General features: G+C 36.3%; 1 long non-coding RNA gene across 1 annotated transcript in view; it reads left to right on the top strand.

Annotated features, from left to right (window-relative positions):
* LOC137621667 (uncharacterized) overlaps positions 1–17,500 on the top strand; it is a 213,440-nt gene that overhangs the window by 82,940 nt on the left and 113,000 nt on the right. The gene's annotated exons all lie outside the window — the stretch shown is intronic.

Raw genomic sequence — 17,500 nt, 5'->3', positions numbered from 1 at the left:
AAGAATACCCTATCAACTGCTGCTGCTGTGTTTTTTTCAATACCACATGCACCTCTCCTCTCCAACGATGCCAGCAATATCACTTTGGGCAGTCCTTGGGCAAATTGTCAACGGCTTGCCCCGCCCATTGGCCTTCTTCAGTAAAAAAACTGTCCTAGTAGGAATCTGGCTGCTCTACCTTCGACCGCGTATTCCTGGCGGTGCACTTGGCTGTCCGTCACTTTCGCCACTTCTTGGAAGGTACGCCCTTAGTCATTCGCACATACCACATGCCTCTGGTGCACTCCTTCACTCGACAGTCCGACGCCTGTTCTGCCCATCAAAGTTGACATCTCTCTGCCGTGACTGAATACAATTGTACCCTTCAGCACATCCCTGGGAAAATGAATCCTGTTGCCGATGTTGCTCTGTTAAGAAACACATTAGTGGCCATTTACCTGGGATTGGATTATAACGCCTTGGCAGAAGCCCAACGAAAAGATCCAGAGTACCAAGTATGTAGGACATCCTACACATCCCTCTGTTGGGAGGACGTCCCTCTCGATGACTCCAACACCACCTTCCTCTGTGATGTCAGTACTGGTAGACCTAGACCATGGAAACCTCTCCCATGCTCCGTCAGGTATTTGATTTCATTCATGGCCTTTCACATCCCTCACACCATTCTTCTGCACAGCTACTGAAGACAAAGTTCATTTGGCATGGCAATACTAAGGATCCTAAGGATTGGGTCCATACCTGTACTTCATGCCAAACCTCAAAAGTACATCAACACACGAATTCAGGGGTGGGCACATTTCCTCAACCTCAGCAGCGCTTTGCCCACATTCACGTAAATGTTGTAGGTCCCCTTACCCACATCACAAAGACATCGTTACCTGTTTACCATCAGTGACCGCTCCACTTGTTAGTCTGAACCCATTCCCAAGGAAACTGTAAAGACTGCCTCGTGTACATCTGCTTTGCTCTCAGGATGAGTAGCGAGATTTGGTATCCCTGAACATATTACTTCCGACAGGGGTACTGTCATGGGTAGATGCAGTGCTTTTGAAGGAATATGTTATTAATACAGAAACTTGTATCTATTCTCCAACTGTGAGCAGCGAGACGAGATTCGACTACCGTAGCGTTTGGTTAAAGCTGTCATCACTTCACTGTCATCAGCATTTTGGAAACAAACTGAGCCTTGAGGAAGAGCAACTGCAGTGATAAGGGAAGTGTCTTGTTTTGACCAAGATGTCATCGCCTTAATCAGTGGAGTAAGCATATTTTGAGAAGCTGAGCCTCGAGGAATATCCTTGTTTATGAAATATGTCATCACAGTTGGACACTTGTTGCGCTTTAGTTATGCAAGGTCTAAATTGTATCAGAAATTTGTTCTAGAAGTTTCCATAGCATGATCGAAGTGGGCATTTTGATGAAATCAATCATGACATAGAATTGTCAAAAAATCCTCATATGGAAATGTCAACTGACCATTGTAATTAGCTCCGCTCGTACATGGGTATATAAACTTTAAGAAGAGATTGTCCAGAAGAGGTAGGAAAGGACATAAGACAGGAGAGGAACTATGTCCGAAGCAGATGTGAACCAAGTCCTGACGAGATAAGAAACAGAGAAGACCTGAAGTCTGATAGAGTTAGTTTCCAACCTCCCCTTTAGACAACAAACGCCCATCTCCAAAATCCTGTTATAGCTGAAAAGAAGATACGAATTGAAGAAGCCAACCTTCCCTGCTTGTGACAAGAAGTAGCCAACACTGTCTGCAGCCTGATCTTAGTTCTACACAATCATCGAATTTTTGGAGAAGACTTGTGATGTCTCATATTGATGCCACCCTTTCTGTGATGTCTTTGGATCCAAAGTCCTTGAGTCAGTTTCACCTGAACTTCAGCCACCCTTCTGCTACGTTCTCAATCCTGAAGCCTTCGTACCTGTATCATCTCAGCAGCTGCAGAAAACTATTCAACATTCCTTGAGTATTTCTACCTTACTAACTGTTCCCTTTTTCTACTAATATTTTGGTTGATTTTATCTGTCAGTTAAAGTAACCGAAGAAGTAACATTGATTTTCTTTATAAGTTTGTGAATAAACGTGTTGTGTTTTTATGTGAGTTTGTTTTTAAATTCAGTTCTCATATTTTATTTGGTTGTTTTGAGAAGCCTTTAGTTTGAATATTAAAAGAACCTGTAACGATTTTAAGATCGTAACAGGTACCACTTTCTCAATTGTGGACATCATTAGCAAATCTCCATGGTATCACTCTTCATCGGACAACTGTATATGACTCTGCTGAGAACGGTGTGGTTGAATGTTTTCACTGTACCCTCAAAGCAGCTTTGATGTCTCGCTGCAAGGACTTCAACTGGTTTACCCAGCTTCCCTGAGTTCTCCTGGGACTGAGGACCACTCCTAAAGATGCCCCGGATATCTCGGCAACCTCCTCCGATAATCTCCGGCGCCTACGTCACATTGCGGGAAAATTTACTCCATATTGTCAGACTTACAAGCCCACAGATCTGCACTCGGCGATGTACATTTTCCTACACAAAGGCACTAGCAAGCCACTGCTAACGCCCCTTTACACGGGCCCTATCCTCGTGATCCATCGTACGCCGAAAGCATTCTTCCTCAACATGTGTGCCAAAGAAGACTGGGTTTTCATTGATCATCTAAAACCTGCATATCTCTTGCCAGATGGCCTGCCTACAGTATGCCTCTCATTAGCAGGGCACCCTATTTCACATATATGTCTTTTTTAGGGTGAGTGGCCATGTACTGCACGTGCACCTTACGTGCTCATACACAGCAACGTTATGTCTTTTTTTCATGTTTTGTTGTTATCGCACTCCCCTTACACTGATGACCTGTTTATGCTTGTATCTGCTTGTAACGATCTGTTAAGATTTTTTTTTTTTCACTGAAACTGTTGTTATGAAAGCTCGCTGTCTGTTGAAATAAAGATAGTTGCATTTACGCTGTCTGTCAGTTACCACCTAACTGACGATACATTCAATTCATCATTGGCAGGGAAACTACAGGATTAAGAGACATGTCATTGTAATCATGATTAATGTGACCAGATTTTTTTCTGTAAAAGCGGGACATTTCATATATATATATATATATATATATATATATATATATATATATATACACACACAATATTAATTGAAGCAGAGGTAACCCTTTAATAACGTTTTCATACCCGCTATTTACAATACATGTAGTCATACATAAAAGTCTAAGAAATACTAAAAAAAAGGCTTGTTTACCCCTTCAATTGAAACAGAAATAAAAATTTGAGGATTTACACCTCCAGGCATTATGAAATCAAAGGTAATGCGCAAAGACAAGAAAAACGTTAAGTGCGGGCTATTTGTTTGACTTAATATTCGGATGCAAACGTTTTGTATAACTTTAGCTGTGATAGTGTGCAGTCATTATTCACAAAAGCGAGAGAAACCGAATTATTGTTATTATTACTACTGTACGCGATCTGTCAAAAATGACTGCAAAATAATAAGATATGCACACTACACAGAGATTCAACCCTTCCCACCCCCTCCCCCTCCTCCTTTCCTAACTACAACCCGCTGAGTAGGCAATTTGTGGGAGTGTGGTTTCAGAGTGTACCTATCGGGTACCATCTCTCACCAGAGTATGACTACTTTATCTCTCTCCCCTGAACGTTACAGGGAATATATTGTATAGGGAGATTAATTTCTAATGTACAACCCTAATCAGGAAAGCAGGATGCTATAAGCCCAAGGGCTCCAACAAGGAAAATAGCCCTGTGAGGAAAGGAAATAAGGAAACAGAATAGTGTGCTCTAGTGTACCCTCAAGCAAGATAATAGAAATGAAAATGAACTATAAACATTTGATTACATATGGCCAAGTTTTTATTTTTTCTATAATTTTATTGTTCTGTTTAGTTCATATAAATTCAAACTGAAAGAGGGAATGAAACAATAGGATGCTTTTATTTAGTATTAATTTTCTTTTATATAATTATACATCTCAAGATTAATAGTTTCCATGATTATCATTGATACTTGTTATTTGATACAGATAACATTTTTGATTGGATACAGGATCCTCACTGATTTTAATTTAGATTAGGCCTAATCGTGAAAGAGAACCTCGCGGATAGCATACCGCGGATAGCATACCGCGGATACCACACCGCGGGTAGTAGAGTCAGTTCGCGGTCCAGATACAGTCCATTGTCGTGTCGGTACCGAATGTAGTCGTCATAATGGCAACATTTCTTACTAAAAAAACTCTCTGATAGAAAGTTCACAGGTGTAATTTTCGATGCCGGAAATTAACAATGATTTCCAGAAGGAAGAAGATGAGACTTATGACGATTCCTGTAATAAAAAAAAAAAATTATATTGGTTTTCCTCCAAAAAAGCATCTTGAACAAGTTTTGGTCTCAGGCTTCATGTGTGTGTGTGTGTTTGTGTGTGTATGTGTGTGTGTGTATGTATATGTGTGTAATAAAGTACATCAGCATAATAAACTCTGGTTTTCGGGTCCTTAACATTGGATTTATTTTTCACAAGAAGCCTTGAATCCTTATTTGAGAACGAAATAAACATAACCTTCTTCACTGATGGGTTGAGCAAAACCGTGGTCATGTAGCAAGTTCCCGTCATTCACCCATATTATCAATCCCGTTCCTGAGCAGAAATATTTTTTCATTTCCTTCTCAACACCCCAGAATTCGTGGTTATTAGTGTGAAACCTATAGTTATCAACGTTAACAAGTCATAATTTTGGAATATACAGCCTGTAGGAAACCGACCCATTAATTTAGAGATAACAGTGGGAAAGAAGTATAAAGTGAAGGGGTTTGCATTAAAAATGGGCAAGATATTTCGCGACAAAAGAAGGGAATGGGTTTTGAAATCCCCTTATAATAAAAGCTCGTTTTTTATCTTGACCTTTAATCAATTTACCTATGCCGTAGAGAGAGAAGATTCCAAGGAAATCCCCTATAGCCAGAGGCCTCAACGACGTGATCAGCTCATCCTGCGGTTGCAAACAATGCGAAACGTTGACGTTCACCGGAGCCAGGATCTTCTCCATCACGCCCAGCTCCTTGATGTTGGAAATCCTAAAGATGAAAGCTATGAGAGAATACTATTTGATACAGATGAGGAGGAATTCTGACCTTCTACATCGTGTGTTTGATGGTGTGTAGTTCTTGGGGTAGGACTTTGACACAGTCTCTAGTATCATTCATTGAACAACAGTGTACGTGATCCGTCAAAAATGAAGGTTAAGTATTTAGATAGATATGCACACACACGCACCACTTCTTGCTAGAGTAGGACTACCCCCATCCCCACTATCATAGGGAATGAGAGAGCTGAGCGTAAATGGATATATATATATATATATATATATATATATATATATATATATATATATATATATATATATATCGGTATACATATATATATCCAGACACTTTTTTTATCATATAGGTGAGATAACTGTTTTGAGTCTCCGTACTTTCGATTTGATGAACACTTCACGCTTCGGACTGGAGGGGCTTGTTGCCCTAATTCTTAAAATGCAAAAGAAGCAGTGAAAGTGAGCAAAGATAATAAAGATTTTTCAATTATAGTAAAACCACTGACCGGTTGGAGTGAGCGAGGAGCCCGTTTGTGGCATTACTAGTTCTTTCTGATAATTTTAAAGCCCATGTAGTTCGATCTCTTTAATCTATAGGGTAGCCAAAAAAAGGGTCTGCTAATGTCATTAACCTAGATATGAATCTGGTACTTTCCCCTTAAATTATTTCCTTTTTTTTTTTTTTTTTTTTTTTTTTTGACCATGTGACAAAGTCGAAATCCCGTAGATACAACTAATGGGGAAAAACTATGTTATAGAAAAAAATTAACTTGCAATTCTAATTGATAATAGAGTATTTTTATATCAGATTTTTCCTGGAATGGGCTGTTTGATTTTGGCAGCCAATGGTTTATTTACCAGACAATTATCTGACTTGATCAGTAGATCAGTTCACCATCTTTTTGATACATTCGTTTCATCTACGGCATTCTTTTGTTAATTGGCCGGAGCTTTCCTCCGGACGTGGACTTTTAGACAAAATGGCATTACCCCCCAATCTACGGCATGTTTGACTGCTTGACTGATTCCAAACTTAACAATTCCCTTTTCCTCTTACCATTACAAAAAACGGGTAGAGCAAGTAGTCATAGCCCCCCCACGAGTAGACATTGTATGCCATTTCTGGTTCTCCAGGACAAAGGAGAGGACGCGGGGAACCCTCCATGGTGTTTAAGAAAGCCTACTCTGCGAGAGACAATGAAAAGGGAAGATGTTGTTCAACAATAACCCCAGGAAAGATTCATTTTGGATATTATGACCCTTCAGAGTTATGTGTGATTCACTATAGATGACTATACAATTGGAAATCTTTCCAAAACTGAAAGACGAAAGAAAACAAAGCTATATCATTGTATAATACTCTCCCAGCAAGTATATATATATATATATATATATATATATATATATATATATATATACATATATATATATATATATATATATATATATATGTGTGTGTATATATACTTATGTATATATACATATATATATATATATATATATATATATATATATATATATATATATTCATATTTATATAGATATACATATATATATATATATATATATATATATATATATATATATATATATATCTACTTATATATATATATATATATACATTTATATACATATAAATATATATATATATATATATTTATATATACATATACATATAAATATGTGTATATATGTATATATATATAAGTATATGTATGTATATATATGTATATATATATATATACTGTATATATGTATATTTTTTTCTTACGAAGCTGGTCTAATATAGAGTAAATATATTATTCATGTATTTCATGTATTTGTGTATTTAAGAGATGTATAGCCAGCTTGTAAGGTAAGTTCCTCTCATGTAGGTTTAAGTAATTGTATGTAAATTGCATAAGACATTCGTCATTCATTTAAATGTATTTTTCATTTATGTCAGTATATGTAGATTTACGTTATTTTTAAGAATTCACTTTTTTATTTCACATATTTTGTTAGGAAGTCTTATGTAATCTCGATTAGGTATACTGTACGACACATATGAGGTATGAACACGAGGGCTTACCTCTTGTTTACGAGGTATTACATCATTTTTACATTTCCATGTGGTTTGAAAGTACATGAACTTCCTCAAAATAGATTTACACTTTTTTTTCTTTTAATGTTTCGAGGGGTAGGTGGGTGGAGTTAGTAGAGAGAGGGTTGCCTCACCGGCAAGGTTTGTTCCTCTCTTCAAAATACTACGTTGGCAACCTTGGCGCTAGAGCCTTGGCCCCCAAGCCACGAGAATTATCTATCTAGAATTATCTAAAAGTTTTAAGTCAATATACAGTATATATGCCGCTAGGAATGCATAAGCAGCAGAAGAGATCCAGCCAGTCCTTTTGAAAAAGCCAAAGTTCGTCCGCCTCTCCTCTCAAGTATGTCAATTGCGTGCCCTCTCAAACATGATTAACGATTTCTATCCAACATATATTGTGTATGGTGTCCAGACGTTAATGAATCCATGGAATAATATTTCAAGTGTATTGTGTTATTGTAAGTATATACTGGTATAATATAAATTTTTGTAACTGGCCCTGTGAGAGTTACGTTAAAACAGTGAAGTGTATTTATTTTGGCCTAACTGTTTGGTTACCTTGTGTGCTCCAAAAGACATAAGTGTATCAGTTACTATTATGTAAATTTCATTAAGGGTTTAATCATTAGTGTTAAAGTGGTAACTATATTCATCAATTATCAAAATTAATTGTTATAAATTAATTTCCAGTGAAACATATTTCTTAACAGTGCTTGCTCGTAATCCCTGTTTAAGAAATGAAGTCAGAGTTTTTTTTAATAATTCGTATTATATAATTACCCAGTTTTGTTTTGTGTGTTAAGTAAGAGACCTTTGGATATTCAGTGTTTTTATACATTGCCGTCTGGGGATTTCATAAATTTCTCAGAGCTCGGGTATTAATTTTCAAGTATAACAGACTTATGTAGAAATAAACAGGTGAGTTTGGAGCTCGAGAGTTTGTGTAATTCTCCAGCTGTAATATATATATATATATATATATATATATATATATATATATATATATATATATATGTATATATATAAATATATATATATATATATATATATATATATATGTATATATATAAATATATATATATATATATATATATATATATATATATATATATATATATATATGTATACATACATACATGGTCACACTCATCTCTCCTCATCCCTCAGAAGGGGCAGAGGGATTAGTTACACCTTGGTGAGGATGTTTGTGCTTATCTAGCTAAATGTTCAGCCGTCATTTATGACAGGTTGCGTACACTATATATCCTATACAATTTATAGCTTTTGTTGCAAGTCAAACTCTCTGCTATAAAGCTCTCCTTCCCATTTGAAGTGGGGAACCAGAGTTTATAAGGTATTTCATTGCAGGAAATATAGACAAAACTAACCATATATAAACTGAAAGATCTTACAGTTTGTTAAACCGAGGCAGCAACGGAGATCCTTTGCTGAATCCCATGCTGTAAATTACTGACAGGAAACCTTTCCTGGTAACTGTAAATTCACATCGCCCAGTCTGAAAGAAATAAAACTTTTATTGTAAAGGTGAATCTTATTGTCATTTCCAGAAATTCATGAGGGTATAAAAACAAATTACGTTAAGGAAATGTAATTGAAATTAAGTTTTGATTGCCTTTATGTAAAGGGATGTGGTGGTGGAGGGGGGGGGGGGGGGATTTAAAGCGATTGCATGAATGTTTGTTAATAAAGCATTTCCTTGGGGAGTGTTTGTAAAAGTGTTTGTCTCTAGAAGTGAGGTTGCATGACAATTACCCCCTTTTTTTAGCACAGGTAATGCTGTTGCCTGCCTCCACACCCCCATTCACAGATATATGGGCAGGGTTATGAACGAAACTTAGGAATGCACACCCAGTTTCATATAAAGTATATATATATATATATATATATATATATATATATATATATATATATATATATATATGTGTGTGTGTGTGTGTGTGTGTGTGTGTGCGTGTGCACGCGCGCATGTAAATATTAACCACAATGGCATTTTATATCGAATTCTACCTTTGGGAATGTATATCCACTGGAAATTCATTTATGATAACAGCTTGTGGCAGGGCAAAGATTCGAACCTATGCCTCTAAGCCGATACCATTCCTGCAGGGACTCTAAACAACCATGCTATCTTGATAGGCATGGTTGGTTAGAGTCCCTGCAGGAATGGTTTCGTCTTAGAGGCATAGGTTCGAATCTTTAGGATAGCATGGTTGGTTATGGTTCCTGCAGGCATGGCTTCTGTTAAGAGTTGTAGGTTGTAGGTTGAAATCTTCGAATCTTTTCCCAACCAGAAGCTGTTATCATAAATGAATTTCCAGTGGATATACATTCCCAAAGCTAGAATTCGATATTAAATGCCATTGTTGCTGATTTTTACATAAATTAAAATCACGAGTATTAGTGATATATACGGTGTCTGTGTTGTCTATATATATATATATATATATATATATATATATATATATATATATATGTATATATATATATGCGTATGTTTGTATGTATGTATGTATGTATGTGTGTGCAATATACTGAGGAAATAGTTCAAAGCATACAATTCGTTTAGATTTTAGTTCTAAAGTAAAGTTCCGCATCATTTGCTTCACAATCTTGCACAGATGGTCGTTAATATAATGACATGTTCGTCATTAATAAAGTTTATAAAGTACCATTTGATGATAAAGTTTATTCATATTGGACTTTTCTTCATTTAGTTTATGGACGATTGTTACCGTTAAAGTGTTGATCGAAATTGTTCATGAAGAATACTGATAAAGTGCGGTGAAATTATGTTCTTTTACCTTAGAAAAAGATCTCCCGATGAGAGTCAGTGATGACTGCCGAGTGAAGATACCTAAAAAAAAATCCAAATGGAAACTTGATAAAATATGAAAGTTTGACATAATTACATTTATATAGTTCTAAAATAGTTGAAGCCATGGTGAAAACCTTGTTAGCTTTTGTAGTTTATATTTCTGTCTGTCTGTTTGCCTGGCTTAATCTAGCTGCCAAAAAAAGGAAGCCCTTCTGTGTCCAGATCAGCTGAGCTGGTGATTTGGACCCATTGTTGTTGTTATTGTCGTTGAAATGTTGGCATTACCTCAGCATCATAATCTACTGGAAATTTATCTGTAAGTTTGGTCTAACCTGCATAAGTTACCAAGTATCTCTTCATAGTCTATGTCTCAAGGGCCCATGATACTCCTGAGGTGTTTAAAACCTTCTCTCAACACCAAACACTACCTGCAGTTCAACCTTCTATAGACTATATCTCAACACTACAAATCATGTTTTTTGCATCTCATGTCTTGTTGCTACATGCTATAGTTATGCCTTTTGTCAACCACATATCAACAGCACATTATAATTGCTAAACTTTCGTTAGGCTCAGTATGTTAATAATGTATGGCTCTTGTAGACTGTGTAACAGCACCCTACAATACTGTCAGGCTGATTTCGCTTCCGTTCTTTTAAAATTGTTGGATTTTGGTAACACGGCCTCTTACTATTTACCAGTCTTTACTGGTTTTATTCACTGACAGTATTTTGGCCTTGAGGCTCTGTTTCAACGTCCTACGCTACTAATTAAGGCTTTCTTGTCTTATATCTCGACACTGTAAATGGCATTCATACCTGTGTAACCTACAGAAATAAGTTAGACTAGTATTCACCGATCTCATACCCATATCTACCGCAGGAAATTTTTTCTACATGCTTCTTTATTTGGAAATAAGCAGTTCAAGTAAGTAATGATTTTTACTTGTCCAACCACCGTTACCACGTTAAAGGTCATAGATGCCGAAAGTTAAGTAAAAAAGAGTACGAACCTGCAACTCCTTGCCTTAAGCTCTCATCCACATCGTTGGGATGTGACAACATGTAAGATTTGTACTGCCATGCCTTGCCTCTAGCTGACGTCGGATTTTCATTGTACGATGCCTGCAACAGATAATTTGATATATATCATTTCCCTTTCTCCACTATTGATTCCTTTAATTGCCAATGTATCTATGCTCACAAACTGGCCGTAATATGTGCGATCTGAGATGGCAAGTCCCGTGCCTAGATCTTTCTTGAGAGACGGATCAAGGTTCTATAATAGATTCTGGATACTGGGAAGACTGGCTCAGCTATTAACAGTAGCAATGTGGAGTTCATGGTCTGTACACTATATTTGCTACACAAAAAATGCATAAATACACTACTATGAGATTCAGGGCCTCTGTAACACGGTTTTTTTGCAATAATTTTTTATCTATGAATTTCATAAATATAACGCTTCTTCAGAATGCACATTATATCTACACATAAATTTTGACTATAGGTTGAATAAATTTGGTACTTATAATATAAAAGTTACGTTTTTTGAAGACGGGCCAACTTATTCAGAGAAAAGGTTTCGAACGCACTCGTTACGTAACTTATAACGGCATTTCTTCCCTCTTTCTCGATCGATGATTGGCTATACGTAACAAAGGCTATACCTCTGGCAACAATGACACAAAAGTTTAAATAAAAGCAAAGCAGTACACCTTTGTGAACTCTGAAACCTCACCACTGATAATTGTCATAATGAACAAACCAACAAAATATGTTAATAAATACAAAAACCCTTCGATTATTAGTCTAACTCCCAAAATAAGTTTCCTAAGAAATTACAGTCTACTTTATAGGTCACAATCAGATTGACAAGGTGTAGGGAATAGTTGGTAATTTTCAAAAACGTAGTAGACAAGCTTGATTTGATAACTGCTATATCCAATGTCAAGCAATTCTTATTTATTGTCTATCTACCTACCTGTTTACTGTAAACAAAAAAAAAACAAAAAAAAACAAAAAAAATGGGCGGTACCGTATTTTGGCTCTAAACCTTCACCAATAATTATCGTCAGAATGATGACTTCATGAGGCTCCACCCACTTTGGCCTCGATATAATTTAGGATAACACTGAAGGCTATCATGGGCATTGTTGGATCAGAAAATTTAAATTCTGGCTATAAAAACTCATTTCTCGAGTAGTTGTAAGAAGTGCTAAATGATCCTGAAGGATTGCAGCAGTTGGCCTAAACGTTTAATTCATGTATACTACTGTTGCGGCACTACTGCTACAGTAGTATTACTACGCTAGCACAGATACCCCACCCACATTTATGTATCATTCCGCCATTCATAAAGTCTTTGTCATGTTTTTTCACTGTACAATAAGCCATGGCCTCCTCAGAAATTAAGTTTAACATTAGATGATAGGTTATTACATTAAGCTGACAAATTATGGTAACTGGGTAGGTTATTGCCGATGTTGAAGCTAAAGATAAAGTATGGTATTATTCCTTCATTGCATTATCATCTTTACTACTATTTGTTTTGCTACATGTAGTAATTATTTCAAAGGATAAATGAATTAAGTTCACTTTACTTCTATAAATTCTCATTAGATGTACAAATAAAACTCCTAAAACTATTCATGATTTATTTACAAAATGCAGTCATGCCCAAAACATAGCCAACACGGTCGTACGGCCTAAGAAGAAGAAAAAAAATTATATCGGATGATCCGTTGGTCTGATGGAGAGTTTAGCACAAAATTCTTATTTTAACAAAAATAGTTATATAAAGACTGTTTACATACAATCTCTCTTTCTCTCTCTCTCTCTTGGTGGCATAGTGAATAGTTAATGGAAATGTTCAAAAGCCTGAATGACATTACAAGTATTATAATCATGTTACGCTAAATACAAATCAGACCATAAACATTGAATTTAAACTAGAAACTGAATAATTACCTATTCAGGGTATAGTAAATATGGCCACGGGCTTTCTCTTGACTGTATAAAGTTGCAAGTCGTAAGACAAATGCAGTTTTGCAACCACGGGGGCAATTCCAAATCCTGTTAGCCAATCTTGACTGTTATGGTTTCAGAGCCGATGGAACAAGGTGAATGGGTGTCTGGTGGATGGGCGGGGCAAAATTTTGTCAAAAGGTGTTTACATTGCTTACGTAATGAATGTTTTCAACTCTTGGCTCGTTATCACTGGCCATGGCGTCGGCTAGATAATTTTTCCTCTATAAAAATTAAAACTATCGGGTTTAGGTTATTGATAATGCTGACAAAATTTGTGTGTGGTTGTAAAATATACATATGTCAACTTTCAGCTACATCCGATGCATTGATAAGGAGCAAAGTCCAAAAAAACCGTGTTACAGAGGCCATGAATCTCATAGTACTTTTTCATATAGATTTATTCATATATTTCTAGATATTTACATGTTCACGATTTTATTTATTTATTTTTGTCAGAATTACCTCCAGAAAACTGTGGATGAGGGAATGTTTGGCCATAGTCCATTTAATCTCTTTCTGGGCGACTAATTCCTCGAGGGAATCAAAGGGTACCTTTGCCTGCAGACAATGAGAATGGTGGCATTGAAGCAGAAGGAATAATTTCGCAAATTCCACATACTTATCGTAGTGCATGTACTTGAAAACAGACCTTTAGTATATATCATTCTTTTGATATGAAATAATTTGTTTTCAAATAAAGCAATCAAACTTTAAAGTGCTGGTTAACTGTAACTTCCGTCAGTTAATTGTTTGAATTTACCAGTGAAAAGAGAAGAGGAAATATCAAGCCCTACCTTAGGCACAATGAGCATAGCCTTCAAATTTCCTTTGTAGACGACGCCAACTATGAATGAAGTCATAAACCACAGAGCGATGATTGATCGCAGGGCGATGCTTCGATTCATCTTAATGGTGAGACCTGAGATGACGCAAAATGTTACGTTATTTTTGAAGGAAGAAGTCGAAGGAAACGTAATTAGGATGGCTGAGGCCGTAGGAAACGGTCCCAAACATATGCCAACGGCTCGCTAGTTATATCAACTCAGAAGTGTATCATTATAAGTGCTAATTAAGGACCGAATACCTGTCACATGATAAGGGCAATGATGCAGTACAAATCGACTGATAATCATTTTTGTCTTCTTTGTGCAGTTGGTTTCATTAATCCTGGTACACTTCACGGGAAGCAAAGGAGATTTCGGACAGCTGTGCGTTGTAGCAGGTAACGCTGTGTTTAGCAAAAGAAAAACTGTTGGCAACGCTGCTTGCGAAATAAAGTGGCTGAGCTTGTAAAAGCGTGATGAAAAGCATTTTTATTAATTTTACGAAGCGGTATAGAAAAATAATGTTTGTTGCTTAACAGTTCTTCGTACTATTATTAAAAATGCTTTTGATCACATGTTTGCAAGTTCAGAGACCGTTTCACAGGCAGTGTTGCCAGCGGTTTCTCTTTTGCTAAACGCTCCGTTTGTCCAAAGAGGTTTAACCAGTTAACCTTCTTGGAGTTGCCTGCTGCAGTGTGTAGCTGTCAGGTGTCTCCTTAGCTTGCTGTGAAGTGTATCGGAATGGATAGAGCCAACTGTATAACATTTACCACCAGAGTTTAACGGCAATAGGGAACTTTCAAACAACGCCTTAATGAAGCCGTGTTCATGAACATGAGAATATTAAGTTCCTCATTTAATAGCTTCAATTCTAACAACATTTTGGAGATAACTTGTAAAGTAATTGTGAAAATACTTTGGGAAAATTATTTAAATAATATTTGGGAAAAGGCATTTGGGAAATACTTTAGAAAATGTAGTTAATTCATTTGGAAAACTAAAGAACATATGTGCGTTTCTGGTAAAATATGAGAATGATACAGGAGTATTCTTAAAGAACGATTTGAGAAATACTTCGTAAATTACTTTACGAACTGTTGAAAAATTACTTTTGGAATGTAATTACTGCACTTTTGATGAGTGTTTTAAAAACTTGTGAAATGTTGTAAAAATAACTTTGAGAATTAATTTCCCGAACTTTGAAAAATACTTTTAAAATAACATTTTGGACTTTTGAGAATACTTTCAAACCAACTTTTCGGACTTTAGTAAAAAATACTTTTAAAGTATCTTTCGGACTTTTAAAGAATACTTTGAAAATAACTTTTCGTACTTTTTAAACAATGTTTTGAAAGTAACTTTTCGACTTTTTGAAAAATACTTTAAAAATGACTCATTAAAATTCTGAAGACCACCTTTGATAAATACTATTTACCTTGTCCTACGAGGATCATGAAACCCCAAAAGAACTGAGTGTTCGGATTATTCCTCCCCTTAGAAGTCTTTTGCGTCGCAGTCCTCCTAAAAAGGAAGCACATGTTCTCAAAACATTCTATTATGTATTTGGGGTTAAATGGCAGGACAGGATTAGAAATGAAACTATAAAAAACATTATTTGTGTGCTATATGTGGATGAGATCATGATGAGGGGTAGATGGAGATGGTTTGGGCATGCTCTTATCACTACCCAAGAGAGATTAGCTCACCAAACTTTTAACTTGCCTCCACAAGCCACTAGAAAAAGGGGAAGACCCAGGCCTATATGGCTAAGGACTATGAAGTGTGATTTAAGAGATGATGATGATGATGATGAAACGGTTTAACTGATATTAGATATGTGTTGTTTAGAATCTTTCCTATCATGCTCATGGGGGTCGAGTGGGTAGTCATACCCTGGTGAGAGGGGGTTACCCCGAGAGGTGCGCTCGGAAACAACATGCTCCCACTAATTGCCGAAGCAGCAGTTTGAACTTAGGAAAGGGAGAGGGGGGCGAAGGGTTGAAACTGTGTGTGAGTGCGCGTCTGCGTCTGCGTGCATATCTATCTTAATATCTAAACGTCTGCACTAATATAAAAAAAAAATAGTGGATGTATTACATAAAAAAATTTGATGACATTGTCGTAACATTTGTAATGGCTGGGAGTGATTTTATATATTATACATACATAAAACCATTTTAAAACAAAGAAAAATTACGATGAAGAATTATTTATTGTGTTGCACTTAATTATATGCGCGGAATTTCTTGAAATAAACATATTTGATAAACCGCGGTTCCATAGAACCGATTCAAGATATTTTGGCCAAGTTATCAGATGGCGGCTCATGACAGTCATTTTCCCCTATACTGCGTTTTGTCATCTTTTCATTTTGGATGATGGTTTTTTTTTCTTCTTTTTTTTTTTATCGGGCGCAGTATATAGTAAAAAATCCTTCTTAAAATCTGATTCTTTGGTGTTACAACTGATTTTGAACAGATATATATATATATATATATATATATATATATATATATATCATACACTAGCAGAGATAGCCGGCGATGCCCGTGTGTAGGATTTTCTAAAAAGCAATGTCAGTATATGCAACTGGTCTTTGTGATGACTCATTCCGAACCACAGATTTTCTAACTCCTAGATACATTTATCGCCCAATATTTCATTTGCGTTGAACTGCAACTGTGAAGATGAAGCTTTTCCTATGTTAAGGTGGAGATGATATTTGTAACAAAAGCTGCCTAACTTTCCCTCCACTGCAACACAATCCAGGAGGTTCATTCTTCCATTTCAGAGCACCACAGTGATTACATTTTTCGGTCATCAAACCAGTTTGTACTATCTCTTCTGTTTCATTCCGATGTCTTGGGTCATAGGAGAAGGTACCAAGGCGCCATTGTTCTGCATTAAACTGGCGTGCTCCAACTTATGCACGCCTTACTCTATCAATATGGCGATTATTCTCCTCCGCTTCTTGTGTTTGTTGGTTTTACTGAGCAATCATCCTCTGTTTGTTAGTCTGAAGTCGAGTTATTCTTTTATTTCTTTTCATAATGCTGCAATTCTTTGTTGATTATTTTCAAGGCGAGAATGTATTTTGTCTTTGGGTTCTTCTTCACGTTTAGCTGCCATTCTGCTGGCACTAATGTTCTTTCTATCAAAATTTTTAAGAGGGTGAGGGTTCTGTCCGCCTCTCATATTTCTCTTAAGGGGCACTCAGAGATTTCATACCACTTCCATTGTCTTTCTTGGAACTTTTACACAAGAACACGCTTTTAGATTTTACATAGAATCGTATATATTTGAGGTTTAAAGTGGGTTAGGCTCTGCCCAAATAGCGCCTCTAAGGGGGTACTTGAGAGATTCGGGACCACCTCCATTGATTTCCTCGGAAAATTTACGTAATATACTTTTAGTTCTAAGTATAATTGGATATATCTGAAGTTTTAAGAGGGTGGGGTATTTGTCCCATAGCTCCCTTAGGGGGACACTTAGAGATTCGGGACCACTTGCTTTATCTTCCACGGAAATTTTTCATAGGAATACACTTAGTGTTTATGTAGATTCCGTAATCTCTCTC

Source organism: Palaemon carinicauda, chromosome 28 (assembly GCF_036898095.1).
Source record: "Palaemon carinicauda isolate YSFRI2023 chromosome 28, ASM3689809v2, whole genome shotgun sequence".
Lineage (NCBI taxonomy): Eukaryota > Metazoa > Arthropoda > Malacostraca > Decapoda > Palaemonidae > Palaemon > Palaemon carinicauda.
This window is presented reverse-complemented; position numbering and strand designations above follow the sequence as displayed.